The sequence below is a fragment of the Microplitis demolitor genome, chromosome 2, assembly GCF_026212275.2.
Source record: "Microplitis demolitor isolate Queensland-Clemson2020A chromosome 2, iyMicDemo2.1a, whole genome shotgun sequence".
Lineage (NCBI taxonomy): Eukaryota > Metazoa > Arthropoda > Insecta > Hymenoptera > Braconidae > Microplitis > Microplitis demolitor.
The window spans coordinates 6,054,620-6,065,616 of record NC_068546.1 but is presented as its reverse complement, the minus strand read 5'-3'; positions in this window follow the sequence as shown (position 1 = coordinate 6,065,616).

Here is a 10,997-nt window from a genome sequence, read left to right as displayed (position 1 = left end):
AAGATAAAAAATTTGCTATGAGCGGGTATAAAACGTATAGGAAAGACAGGACAGGCGTTAACCCGGGAGGTGGCCTGTTAATTTTAATTAAAAATGATATTAAACATAAAGAAACGAACATTAATCTTGACTTTCAAACAATTGAAGTAATAGGTATCATATTAAGTAACCAAATTGCAGTATATTCTATATACGTGAGACCTACTAAAGACAACAAAACGAACATTATTGACCCTACCGAACTTGAAAAAATCCTAAGCAGCTCCAATAAAATGCTGGTTATGGGAGATTTTAACGCCAAACACTCAACGTGGAACTGTAAAAGAGCAAACAAAAACGGATAGATAATTCACAAAATAGTTTACATCCATAGTTACGCTATATTAGCACCAGACAATTTTACACTACACCCCACAAACGACGGACTCCCCAGTGTTGTAGACTTTGCCATAGCTAAAAACATCAGCACTCCCTTAACTGTAGAAACGATAAACGATCTAAACTCCGACCATCTCCCTATACTTCTTGAACTAGGAAACCACGACAAAATACAACATGACATACGGCACATACTAAACTATATAAAGGCAAACTGGAAAAAATTCAGAAACATAATCAACGACAAGCTTACAATCAATCAAAATATAAACACCAAGACAGATATAGACGAATGTGTTAAAAATCTAACGGATATCATCAACGAAGCAAAAGAAAAAGCCATACCAAAAATCAAAATGAAATCCTGCGAGACACAACTACCAGATAATATAAAACAACTAATCCAAACCAGAAACAGTGTAAGACGTAAATACCAAAGAACTCTACTGTCCATATACAAAATTGAGAAAAATAGACTCAGTAATCTAGTCAATCGTGAGATTAGCCGCCACCTGAACGAAACGTGGGAAAAAAAACTAGAAAACCTAAAAATCAAAGACAACTCAATTTGGATAACAGCGAAACGATTTGCGAAAAGAAATGACTCGGACATACCCACATTACACGGACCAAACGGACTGGCTTTCTCCGACAAGGAAAAAGCCGATGCCCTCGCCCATACATTTGAGAGAGTACATTTTCTAACCGATACAGACGGTGACGAAGACTTTGAAAAGACAATCAAAAAAGCTTCCTTTACGATAAAAAATAAACACATAGATGAAAACACTTTGAAACTAACTTCTCCAGCTGAAATACTATTAGCAATTAAAAATACTGAATCTACAAAGGCACCCGGACCAGATGGCATTCAGAATATTATCCTAAAAAACTTACCCAAAAAAGCAGTGGTCCAGCTAACATATATTTTTAATAACTGTTTTAAAACCTCGTATTTCCCTGCTAAATGGAAAGAAGCACAAGTACTAGCATTTCCAAAACCTGGAAAAGACTATAAAACTATTAAACCTAAAAAACAAGTTAAATATCTAGACATGGTCCTCGATACTCAATTAAAACATAATGAGCATATAATCAAGGCGTGCAATAAAGCATAACAAATTAAAAATCTTTTATACCCGCTCAATAGAACTAAAAGCAAACTATCTGTTAAAAACAAAGTATTATCATATAAAGCTATGATTAAATCTATTTTAATGTATGCCAGCCCCATATGGAGCAATACTACCAAAAATAATATAACTAAAATCCAAAGAGCCCTGATTAAAAACTCCGATTGAAACTGATTGAAAACGTCCTATCAGATTTAATTGGAAATTTCTGATTGACTTTGAATCAGTTTCAATCGGAAACTTCCGAATGATTCTGATTGAAAGTTAATGAGAAATTTTCGATTGACTTTTAATCAGTTTCAATCGGATTCAATCGGAAACTTCCGAATGATTCCGATTGAAAGTTAATCAAAAATTTCCGATGGACTTTTAATCAGTTTTAATCGGAATCATTCGGAAGTTTCCGATTGAATCTGATTGAAACTGATTAAAAGTCCATCGGAAAAAGATTCCCGGAAAAAAATAATTTTATATATTATTAAATGGTAAAAAATTAAAAAATCAAATATATTAAAATCTACGTTGAATCTATATTAACAATTAGATTTTATGTCATGAAGTAATATAGGATATAAAATATTACCACCAAAAATGGCACTTGTCACTCTATCAAAGAACAGAGGAGTGCTCGTGTCAGAATTTTTTTTTTTTGCATTTTAAGTATTGTTTTTATTTATCATTACAAGTTTACAGGAGTATGTTTTACATTTTTATGGCTGTACCTATTGCCTACGCAGTTTTACCAGTTACATTTTTCTGTTACATTAAATGTTTATATTTTTATGTAATTAAGTAATAATACTTGTGTATTTATATATTTGGATAGGGTAAAAATTAAAAAAGCCCATGAGATTTCTTTATTCTTACTTACTATCTTACATACTACTATGTACATCTTACAACTACTTATATCTAAACTATTTACAGGGGCTGTCCCACAGCAAGCTGTAAGGTAATTTGTATTTTATTTGAAACGGAGCGTTGTTCTTATTTAGTGCCCCTATGTCATTCAATATTTTATGTTGCTTAACACTAGTTTTATAGAACTTTTTTGTTTGCATATATATGTCATTTGTTATATCATTAATATTTAGCTTATTTTTTATTTTTACATTAGATATTTCAGGTCCCACATTAGCTATCACTCTTAGTATTTTATTTTGTACAGTTTGCATTTTTGATATTAATGTTTTTGAGGCGTTGCCCCATATGGGTGCCGCATATAGTATTATTGGTTTAATTAATGCTTTGTACAGTATAATTTTATTTTTTGTAGATAACTTGCTTTTTTTATTTATGAGTGGAAACAGGAGGTTTCGCATGGCGTATGCTTTATTGCACGCTTTAGATATATGTAGTTTATGATTCAACCTATTGCTTAGAGTTACTCCTAAGTATTTTACATTATTTTTAGGCTTAATTACCTCATTGTTAATTGTAATATTGAGATCATTCTCCCCTCTTTTTAGTTTCTTTTTGTGACTAAATATGATACTTTCAGTTTTGGCTGCATTTATTTTTATTTTCCACTTATTATAATATTCCATGAAGCCATTGAGGGTTTTTTGCAACTTTTTGATTGCGTTGTTTTTATTCCAAGAAGCTATGTAGACTGCTGTGTCTTCAGCAAACAGTGCTGTATTCGTGTTAGGATCTATGGGGAGATCATTGATATAATATGAGAAAAGTTGTGGCCCTAGGATAGAGCCTTGCGGCACCCCTGCCACAACTGTTTGTAATTTTGATGCAGCACCGTTCACTACAACGCTAAAAGTTCTTTTTATCTGATAACTTTGCAGTAGTTTAATTATGTGTATTGGCATTCCAATGAGCTTTAATTTATATATTAAACCTCTATGCCAGACCGTATCGAAAGCCTTCTCGATATCGAGAAGGATCATAGCCGTTGATTTATTGAGATTAAAATTAGTTGTTATGTAATTAGTAATTCTCGAAAGCTGATGGATTGTGCTCCTTTTATCACGAAAACCAAACTGTTCCTCCCTCATGATATTATTATTTCCTTCAAATTTTTTAATTCTGTTGAGAATAATTATTTCGAATATCTTGCTCAAAGTAGGAAGCAAGCTAATAGGACGATAGTTTTGGGGGAACAGCTTGTCTTTGTTAGGCTTGGGGAAGGCCAATATATTGGCTTTCTTCCATATTTTTGGAAAGTAGGATATCAACATACAAGTGTTAAAGACGTACATAAGCTGTACAATGGCTTTTTTAGGAAGGTTTTTTAACAAGATATTTTGTATTCCATCCGGCCCCGGTGCTTTTTTTGATTTTGTTTTCTTAATGGCTTTAACTATTTCATGTGGTGTTGTTAGCTTCACGTCGTCTTTATCTACGCATGTGTTTATAATTTCTTCGTATGTGTTATTGATTAGTGTTTCTGTCTCAACGTCGCCGTCGTTTTCAGTCAAATGATGTACCTGCTCAAAGTTTTCTGCTAAAACGTTAGCTTTTTCGGTGTCAGTAAATACTAAGCCGTTTGGTCCATGTAAGGTCGGGATTTTATTGTCTAGTTTTTTTGTAAAAGATTTGGCTGTTTTCCAGATTGAGTTATCTTTAACATTTAGATTTTGCAGTTTTTTCTCCCAGTTGTCATTGTTCCACGTTTGTATTTCTCTGGTTATTGTATTAGAAAGGCTGTTTTTCTGTTGTCTGTATATGTCTACTTTTGTTCTTTGATATATATTCCTTATCCTGTTTCTCTTGCGTATGAGTTCTTGTATATGGTCTGGTAGTACACTTTTGTCAGGACGTAGGAGTTTATTAGGGATAGCTTGGTTTTTTGCGTTAATAATGATTGTCTGTAGCATGTTAATAGTATCGTCAACTTCCTCTTTTGTTTTGATTCTATAGTTAACAGTCAGTTTTTCGTTTATTGTTGATTTGAAGAGTTGCCAGTCAGCGTTTTTATAGTCAATCATGTATTTGGGTTCGTGTCTTATGTCTTTAGTGGTACCTAGTTCGAGGTGTACAGGTAGATGGTCAGAGTCAAGATCATTGATTGCTTCTATGTTTGAGATTGTATTACAGTTTTTTACTATCGCGAAATCAACTGTACTAGCTTGGCCGCCATTAGTTGGATATAATGTGTATTGATGTGGAGCTACTACAGTTAGTTGATTACTACTCGTATACTTTTGGATTACGCGACCACTCTTGTTAGATGTTTTACAACCCCATACTTGATGTTTGGCGTTATAATCCCCTAGAGCTATTACTTTTGGAGCACATCCCATAAGCTTGTTGAGATCTGTCGTGTCTATGACGTTTACTTTCTTATTTATTTCCGGTCTGGCATAAATTGAGAAGATGGCTAATTTATCTATTTTAACCCCAATGGCTTCTATAGTGGAGAAATTATGATTTAGAGTTATTGGACTATGTTTAATATTATTATTGACTAGAATCAAGAGGCCTCCACCAGCGTGTTTGCCTGTTCTATCTAACCTATAACTCGAGTAGCCTCGCAAGTTATATGAATATTTTTGTGGCGTGCGAATTTCATTTAGTAGCATCACGTCTATGTTATTATGATCAATGTAGCTTTTTAACTCCGACCATTTTTGCATTAGCCCATTGGCATTCCAATGGGTTATTTTTAAGTTATCAGGCATATTATTTTTATTCGCCATTATTCATTTCTTCGAGGAAGTTGAAAAAAGCTAAGCATTTTGCGGTATTATCTTTGCACGATTTCATTTTGTTGTTAAGCTGTTTGATCATTGATAACATAGCCTTGATGTCACACAGTTGATTTAAGGTGTTTAGTTCAGTAATTAATTCATTAATATTACTAAGATTTTCTTTTAAGTCATTAAATTTTACTGCATTACTAAAGCTAAGATTAGAATTACCATATTCTGTTGTTGGATTGGCGTTGTTGTGTTCTCTTGATGATTCCGCTCGTTGATGTTGATTCTGTTGCTGCTTTGTACGTATAGAAGGGAAGTTTTGAGTTGTATAAGCCGGTGCTGGAGGCTTCCTTGGTATTGAAGAGACAGCTGATTTAATTCTTCTTTGGTCAATATTTTCCAGGTGAGAGAGATACGATGGACATTTTGAATAATTGGCAGGATGCTCGCCTTTGCAATTAGCACACTTGAGTTTATCGTTTGTGTCTAATTTACAATCTTTTGCTGTATGTTCCCCTGCGCATTTAACACATTTTGGTTTATTGTGACAGTTAGATGTTCCGTGTCCAAACCTTTGGCAGTTGTAACATTGTGTTACTCGTTTGGGGTTTTTATATTTTTCCCATCTGACTTTCAGGCTGCAGATATATCTTATTTTGAAGATGACTGAGGTGTCTGCGTCATGTGGTGCGGCCATGTAGTACGTAGCCACTTCTTCATCCTCTTCGTTTTTAGCTTTGGCATCTTTCGGTCTTTTCATGATTGCAACTTTGGTGGGGTTTACCCCCTGACTCTTAAGGTTTTCGACGATGTCGTTTATATCGATTGGTGGAAGACCTTTGATCACAAACTTTTGTTCTCGTTGAGATTTCCGAGTAAATGTATGATACTCTATCTTGTACTTGTCTAGATGCTCCGATATGGTCTTATGATTTTCCTCTGTCGTAGTGTAGAATGTCAAAGTTTTTGGTGAGTATTTCATGTTAACTCCTGGGAGTATTTCTTTTACTCTCTTGATTAACTTTTTTGTATAGTTGATGTCTATTTTACTGATGTCTACTATAATCGGAATAATATTGTTCTTAGTTTTGGTTGTTTGCGTATCCATTAAGTTGTCGTCGTCGTCTTGAGAGTCTTCACTTGATGATGACAAGGCTTCGAATCTGTTTTGGAGTGGTATGTCAATTTTTGCGGTCTTATTTTGCTTTGGCATGTTGTCGCCGTTTAGCTTCCTTTTTGGTTTAGTTTTGCTTTTTTTAAATGCTGCTATTAGCGAATCTTCAAGGTTTTGAGGTAATGTTGGAGGTCGCCCGTTGGCATCTCCTAGAGATGAGTTGCTATTATTATAGCGTGGTTGATTAAGGCTCATAGACCCAGCGTAAGTGAATGTATGCAATTCTTTAAAACACTGTCCTTTCTGTCTCTTTCGTCGTTCCTCTTTCTGTACTCACTGTGCACTGTCAATGCTATTCAATTCTTTCCGTGTCAGAATTGCTTTCAAGTCTGGAATATAATACTTCTGAACTACGTTTCTTACCAGGGACACTTCACAAGTGGTAGGCCCTATCTAGTGGCGAGCATCGAACTACTCCCACTGCTATTGCCTAGGACTGGTGAATTTCCTCTCCTCTACATATATCTTTTCTCCTAAGAAATTTTTCTCTTGGTTCAAGCAACTCTTTTTTCTATTAGTTGGAGCATACGACAATCCTCGCGTTAAACACCCCCATGAAAAAAATTTATTTAAAAAATATAAGTTTAAATACATAAAATATATTTTAGAATTTATAAAAAATCAATCAGAAAACTATTTTTTTAAGAGCTTGACATTGAAATGAAAATAACTAGAAAAAAAAAACGAAATTTTGAAAAACTTTATTTATGATAATTTTTGAGAAATGAAATTACCTACAAAAAAGTTTCTATGAGATTTTCTGATAAAACTGATAGTTTCGCCGGAAAAGTAAGAAGATCTCAAAATTTTCTATAAACTTGAGTTTAAGCTCAAATAACTTTTGAACAGTTAGATTTATCAAAAAATGATGAGACTTTTGTTGTAGAGCATTCAATATCCTACAAAAATATCTGTCGTGCATAATAATTCGTTGATTGGCTTGTAAGTTAGAAAATTCTAAAAAATAAAAAGTTTTTTTCCCGTGTTATTTAAATAGAAAATAGAAAAATTGATTGACGCAAACCGTAGTATTATTATTAAGAGCTTGGATTGGTACCGAAATTTTTATTTTTAGGTAGACTATCAATTTTTGGGTACCAAAAAAAAAAAAAAATTTTTTTTTAACCAACTTAATATATAATATAATTTTTTATTGATGTTTCCTTTTATTTTCGTGATAGTTTTAAACTCAATCAATACAGTTTTTTAAAAAAAGTTTTTATAGAATCCTGAAAAATGCTTGTTTTAACTTTTTATAAAATTGATTAAATTGGAAAGACAGATAAAATTCTATACTCGGTTTTTTAAAAAACTGCTGAATTAGTGATAAATGAAATTCATATCTGCCCAAATTTTAATAATTATCAATACTATCTGAATTGTTATTTTCCGATTGAATCCGATTGATACTGATTGAAAATTTTCTGTCGGATTTAATCGGATTCAATCGGAAAATAATCGATAGATGAATTATTATTTTCTAATTGAATCCGCTTCGTTTGAAACGAAATTTTTTTTTTCTAGCCGACACAAGAAAATTTTGTTGTTTATATTAAGAAAAAAATTCCCTGAAAATTTCAGCTCTTAAATTTAATTCAAAGTACTTTCTCTCGAGTATCACATTTTTCCATTTAAAAAGTATATTAATTGAATAACATTTTTTTTAAATTGCTATAACTTAGCCAGATTTTAAGCTATCTTTTCGAAACCAGTTTTAATTTGCAGAGAATTTGTTGAATTTGAAAGTCTATAAAACAAATTGCTCCAACTCGATCTATGTCGATTCTATCTGCTCCGAAAATCTATTTTTCACTTGTTTCATATAATTTTGTTAATAGTAAAAAAAAAAACGGCTCATCGTACGAAAAAGATGCATAGCACCCATTTTTTAGAAAATTTCGTCCTCTACGGAATTGTTTATTATACTTCCCTGCTAAAAAAATCCGAGAGATTCTTATAGCTGTATGTATAAGGTCCTATACTTAACCATATAGCACTTCTCATAGAACTCATTCATTCTCATAAAATCTCTATGGGAATGTATGAGAATCTATAAGATTTTCTAAACAGGGTGATTTGCTAGAGTGCACTGTTTATAAGATACAATCAGTAGAACATTCTACAGTAAAAAAAAATTATACTATATTAAGCTGACAATTTTCATACTGTCTAATGTTAAACTACTCGTATCTCATAGATAATACGCACACCCCTATTAAAAATAAACGAGGGCCGCCTCGTTTGTCATCTACCGTTAGCATTGATTCTAGCGACGCTAGCCAGTGCCTCGTTTCATTTTTACTAAGGACTTTAGCTATTTATCTAGCTCATCAGGAAGATAGTTTAAAATCAATTAGAACATTCTACACGGAGAAATAAAAAATTGATCAATCGGGATAAAATTTCCGATTGAATCTGATTGAATTTTTTTCAATCAGTTTTAATCGGTTTCAATCGGAAAATAATTAAAAAAAAATTATTATTTTCCGATTGAATCTGATTGAATTTTTCTGAATCAGTTTTAATCGGTTTCAATCGGAAAATAATTTTAAAAAAATTATCATTTTTCGATTGAATCTGATTAAAACTGATTGAGATATTTCAATCGGATTTAATCAGATTCAATCGGAAAATAATCGAAAATAAAAAATATTTTTTTCCGATTGAATCTGATTGAAATTCAATCGGAGGCCTCAAACGCTCCCGAACATTTCAATCGGATTCAATCGGAGTTTTTAATCAGGGAGTACAAAATAAAACGCTAAGACTTATATATAATGAAGTATTAAATATAACTAACAAAAAAATTAGAGAAAAACTTAATGTAACTGATTTATACGATGATATTTTTGAAAGAACATAGAAATTTTATGAAATAAGAGTCAAACAGCATAAAATATTAAATGATGTAGGTACTCTAACTCAAGACACCGCACCATTTAAAATAAAGTACAAACTTCCTCATAGCCTACTCCTAAATAACTAAATACATAAAACTAAGATATTAACTGTAAGATAAATTAAAAATAATGGATATACTCTTTGTAAATTTTGTAAATATTGTATATATTCTTTAGCTTATAAGTATAGTATATAGTTTAATTTAAGGTAAACCCTAAAAAACTAATGAGATTTTTTAAAATTTTACTCAAAAGATAACTAATAAATAATATAAATACGCTATCATAAATAAGTATAAATAAGACATAACAAACTAAATGTGTAAAATTTTCAATAGAAAATGGAAACCTAATGACTAGCACATAAATGTACAACACTTTTGTAATGTTATTATAAAAGATATAAATAAAGAGAATTTCAAAAGCGAAAAAAGATTAAATTTTACTCAACGGTGTTCAAATCTCAGATTTATTTACATTTTTTTAAATATATCTCTCTGAATTTACAATAAATATTTTTTTTCCTTCTAACAAAATGTTTTATTGTGATTTCCGAAAATTTATTTCACTGAAAAGATAGTATATATTAAGTGTATTTGGTATTTTATCAGAGCACTATGGGTTTAGAAGCTATGAATACCGCTTTAACAACTCAAATTAATAATAAAATATAAACATAATCATTGTAGTAATAATTATGGAAGATGCCTCGATGTTTGGCGAGGCTAAAAAAAATATCATACCAATCATGGCATACATTATTACATATATTTTTAATGTATACACTCGGGTCTTACAAACAAATATCACATTTAACTAGTACTTATTTCTTACTATTTAAATTTGTATTTCCATAACAAAATTTATCAATAAACGATAAATATTATACGATTGGAGAATTTCTGTACTAAGTAATTACAGAAAAAAAATTATAACAAATTATATTTGTAGTACGATTGAGCTTGGTTAATCAGCCGAGCGCAGAGTGGATATATTAGAGTAGTAGTATGCAATTATAATTTGTAAAATCATAAACCTGTGCCCCTGATTGACAAAAAGTATTTGATAGGATTAAAAAGGATTCAAATGTTAATGCTTTCAAATCCGGCTGAATACTGTAAATCTCGTTTCGAATTTCACGATTAATCATATTAAATACTTTTTCATACTAAAATGATATCGAAAGGAGTAGTAGGATATGACAGAATTAAAGTAGTATTTGAAATTTCTGATTTTACTGAATACTTTTTAATACTAGAATAATGTTTTTTTTTTCAATCTTTTTAGGACATGAAAAGATTTAAATCAGTGCTTAAAAATTTTTGCTTCTGTCAAATACTTTTTAGTCCTGAAATAATGGTTTCATTTCATTATCTCTTTAGAATATAAAAGGATTTAACCAGTATTAAAAAATGTAGTTTCTGTTGATTACATTTTAATCCTGGAATAATGTTTTCATTTCATTAGAATAAAATAAAAACCGGCCTGCATAATATAAAAGTGGTCTGTACTTTTGACCGGACCTACCTATCTTAATGTATTTCGACGCGCTGAATCCGAATCTGAAGTTATTTTTGCCCGTACACTCTCAAAATTTCAAGTCAATTGAAAAAAACCATAAAAATTGCCAAAAATTAGCAGTTTTGGTAAGAAAAGAAATTATGGAACTATAGACTAAGTATGATTTTTATGTATTTTGGTCCGCTGTATCCAAATTTGAAGTTTATAAGCCATTGAAAATCTAAGTAAATTGCAAGAA